The sequence below is a fragment of the Temnothorax curvispinosus genome, unplaced genomic scaffold (genome assembly GCF_003070985.1).
Source record: "Temnothorax curvispinosus isolate PA1 unplaced genomic scaffold, ASM307098v1 QBEX01012826.1, whole genome shotgun sequence".
NCBI lineage: Eukaryota > Metazoa > Arthropoda > Insecta > Hymenoptera > Formicidae > Temnothorax > Temnothorax curvispinosus.
The window spans coordinates 32,663-37,168 of record NW_020222606.1 but is presented as its reverse complement, the minus strand read 5'-3'; positions in this window follow the sequence as shown (position 1 = coordinate 37,168).

The window sequence follows — 4,506 nt, the reverse complement described above, 5'->3', positions numbered from 1 at the left end:
CCCCCCCGGACCCTCCCTTCCTGAGGGCATGAAACAACGTTGCTAGAAGCGAAATAATTACATTTAATAGCGATACACATTTCACGATGTAAGAAATTTTCCCGATATTACTGGATACTTAATTAAAATTAATTGTACTTACGGAGAACCAATTACGATGAGTGAGAGCGCGAGAGTTTGTCTGAGTCATCGATTACGCGAGAGCCGCGGTTGCCGTCATTTATCGTGGTTCTGCAAATCAATGTTACACGCCCGGATAACAATAATTGCGGTTTATCTTGACGATAACGACGCGGTTTATCGTCGCCTCTTTTAACTGAAGATAGACGCGCGAATCTACGACGCGCGACTACACTTTTGTTTGTCTGTTTCTCTTAATAAAGGCGGCGATGAGATAAGGGCAGAGGCTTCGGAAAAGAGTGTGAAAGAGATAAGGGGAAAGAAGAGGGAAAGGCACTCCTCAGCTGCTCGTGGAATAAAATTGTCGAAATGACGTCGTTGTCGAAATGACGAAGCGGCGGGAGGCATGCGCGATTCATCGCGGAATCACCAGTAAGCCGGTAGAATTCCAGGTGCGTTTCATTGATTACCGCGCGAGTGCTCGTTCTAAATTTCACGGCGCGCACGATTCGCGATAACAACGCGAATTAAGGTAAATGTACCAATGTCTGGACATTTTTATAATTTTAGTCCTTAAATAAGTTATAATTTTAAAATCAAAGAATCAAAAGATAAAAATATTTTTCTTGTATTATATTTTTATCTTTGATTTTAATTCGCGTTATACTTATTTAAAAACTAAAACGATAAAAGTGTCCAGATATAGATTTTAATTGTCCCGGTATATTTACCTTTATACGTCCTCTGTTCAAGCGATTTTCTTCTCTCCGTCGCGCGTCGGGGAAGAAAATTGCTCGAACAATTCGGTGATAAAATCTCAAATAAGGGAACTTTATCGATCCTGTGTGCGATGGCTTTTATAAATATCGCAGGATTTTTTGGAGGGAAGCGATCTCGCCAAAAGATAAACGAGAGGGGAAAATAGAGCGGTTCTCTGCGGCTCATTTCTGTTTCTCGTGAGGTCGTCGTCGGGAAATTGTACTCTTATAAAACGCAATCTAATATTTTCTACCCGACGAGTTATCGGAATATCGGAGCATCCCCTTTTCGGACGCGCGACATCCTCGAAAGGGAGGTACGAAAATACGATCGCGCGAAATCAAAATAATCCGATGAGCGTCACCGCGCCGGGCGGGAAGGGCAAGTCGATTCCCTTCTACGCTGCACTGGTCGTATCGCCTCGATATTCCTCGCCGTGGCGTTTTATCCTAATTATGGCGCACGTCGCGTCGTCGATATCGTCGCGCGCGCTCGACCTAATTCCGGTTCCGGCTGAAAGCGTGTCCGTGTGAAGCGTATCGAAACGCGCGAAGAAATCGCGCGTAAGTATACGCGACCCACCGCTAAATTATAAGGAATGACACGTATAGTTTCACGTAGAAGCGGTCGATTCGTAATCGGTACTTCCCGGTACTTCCCGAATTCAATCTCGACTCTCCCATAACTCGATTTATAAGAAGTTGATTGAAAACTAAAGAGAGTTGAAAAAATTAGAAAATTTCGAAAAGCATGGTACTATACATCCCAATTAGAGACGGATATAAAAAAGAAAATCTAACAAAGAAAAAAAAGGAGAACTAAAGAACTAAAAACTAAAGAGGTGAAAGAACTAGAAAAGTTTGAAATGCAAGGTATTACGTCCCAACTAAGGATGGATATGAAAAAAAAGATCCAACGAAGAAGAAAAAGAAGAAGACTAAAAACTACAGAGTTGAAAGAATTAGAAAATTTCAAAAAGCACGGCACTACGTCCCAATTAGGGGTAGGACATGAAAAAGGAGAGCCAATGAAGAAGGAAAAGAAAAAGACTAAATTATACGTGCGCTGGCACATAACATGCCTCACGCCGCGCTTCAGCAGGGCGAAAAGGGTAAAGGGGGAGGACGGCTCAGCGAGGAAAATGGGAAAATACATATCGCAATGAGGTGAGGATTCGCGCGCACCTGCCCGACGCGACACGGCGTGTTTTGTAACAGCTGCCGCGTTTTCTTCGCATCCGCGTTAACTGAAATAGCTTCTCGTGCCCCGAGAGAAACGAGCACCTTCCATGCCGGAGGGCTTTTTGTGCCACCCTTTCTTCGCGCCCATTGTCGCGCGTTCGCCAAGCCGCTCCATTCTCCATTTCCCTCCGTCAATCTTCCGTCGTATACGATCCCGTTGTGCTGCGAGGCCCCGATTTGGAGCAACGGAGGCTCCGCGCGATAGCGTGTTTCGGACCACGCCAGACGCTAATACGGATGAAGCCCGCGAAAGGGGTCAATACATCCGATTTTCGGCCAGAATTCAGGCAGGCACGGGAATTCTAAAATTAACGTAATTATTAAACGCGACCGGGAAAATTCGACCGAGTCGAGATATATCTAATGCTGGAAAATGCAATTTTATAAAGGCTAACGTGAATGCCACTTTGCAGCGAGTTACGAATTACATTGTGGCTGTTAATTGCAAATGAATTACAATATATGGATGTTAATTGCAAACTAAACCGAGACTCACGCATTTATTATATAAGACCTCTCGCAGAGAAAGGCGAAATTTCTATCGGTATTTCAACAAAGCTCAGTTACGAGCGCGAGTAATGTTTAAAGGGTGTTAGAAATTCGCGATAGACGATGGAGAAGAGTATGGACCGAGTGCACACTCGTCGAAAAATCGGTCAAAGGAATTAATATTTGGATGGAGTTCTAGTCAAGTATTTGGTCACAGGGAACGCATCGATGGTATCAAAAATTCAGAGCCAAGAAGGATGGAAAATCGACTCGAAGCTTTTGCCTGTGAATTCGCCGACAAATCTCGAGGGCGTAGGGTGCGACAAAACCACCCCGTGCGTTTTACAAGACGCGATTCTAATCCAGCTTTCCACTCGATAACCCAAGACGAATAACGAGATGAATGGAGTCTTGAAACCGCATACACGCGGCGGCTCCTACAACCAAATATTTGGCCAGAAATAGTCTAGCTCAAAAAAGAATGTGAAAAAGGAAGAGGGAGAGAGAAGTATAAAGAAAGAAAGAAAGAAAGAAGAAGAAGAAGAGAGAAAGAAAAAGGAATATTATTTATTAAGTGCTTTGAAATATACCCCATTTAGCGCAAGAATTAAGTAACAAAGCTCTTCTTATTAAGCAATTTTTCTTTGATTCCATTGTAGGTGAATTTCCATGAAGTAAATAAGAAATCTAATCGAATAATGAAAAAGCAATTTTCTTTTTATCAGCCGTGTTTTAAACAGACATTGAAGAAATAAATTGAAAAGAAATATTAATTTATATTGATTAGTTAATTTGTTGATTGTTCCCTTGTAAGGTTATCAAAAAATTAATAATTTTCGAGATATTTTATTTTCTATTCTGATATATTTTAACATAAAATATAAAATATCTCGAAAACTATTCATATTTTAATAATTGTATCTTAATACTTTTATGTACAGAATAATGAGGTGAATCAATTGGTGTAAAACGAACACTGGGAGAGGGGGGGGCAGTATGGTCTAGTAGCAAAGATGCCAGACTCGTAATTGCAAGGACTCGGGTTCGAGTTTATCTGACCACAGTGTTGGAATATTCGTACTAATACTAAATGCAGTAATGTGCAGTACACATGTGTACCTCTGGAAGAAAATCTGTGTACTGCACACTATATATTTCTTTTAAAATATTTAGTATTAGTACCTATACAAATACTGAAATTGCGTAAAATGTATCCGCCGTAATGGTGGGTACATTTCAAATTTTATTGTCATATTTCAAGTTAGCAACTTCAAAAACCTTTTTATAGGCATTTTCATATCCATAAAAAAATTAATCTTTCAGTTTTATAATTATGGAACAACATAGTGGGTCTCCAGCCCACTGAGCACAGTTTTGAATAAAATTATAGATTATTTCTTCGCCAGTATATAGAATAACAATTAAAGTAATTTAAATCGACCCTGACTCGCAATATATAACGTATTTTCGATGTGAACATTGAAAAACTGTGAGCCAACCTGCTTTGTTGGATTCACACAGCACTTTTTCGGATCAATCATCGAGATATTATTAATTTCGACCATGGGTTTTGGTCAGTTGATGTAATTTCTAAATTAAATAGTTTTAAATTTTTATTGCGAAAAAATATGATAAAATTGTTTATCTTTAATTTTGCCGTATTAGAGATTCGCTATTTTAAATATTAGTTCTGGGATTAAACTGAGCGATTTCGAAAACGCGCGCGCGTATATGTGTGTGTATGAGAGAGAGAGGGAGAGAAGCGTTATTTATTAAATACTCTCGGATATATTTCTTCAAGCACAAAAATTAAGCAACCGGGAGAGGAAGAAAAAAGAGAAAGAAGAGACAGAAGAAGGAGAGAGAGAGAGAGAGAGAGAGAGAGAGAGAGAGAGAG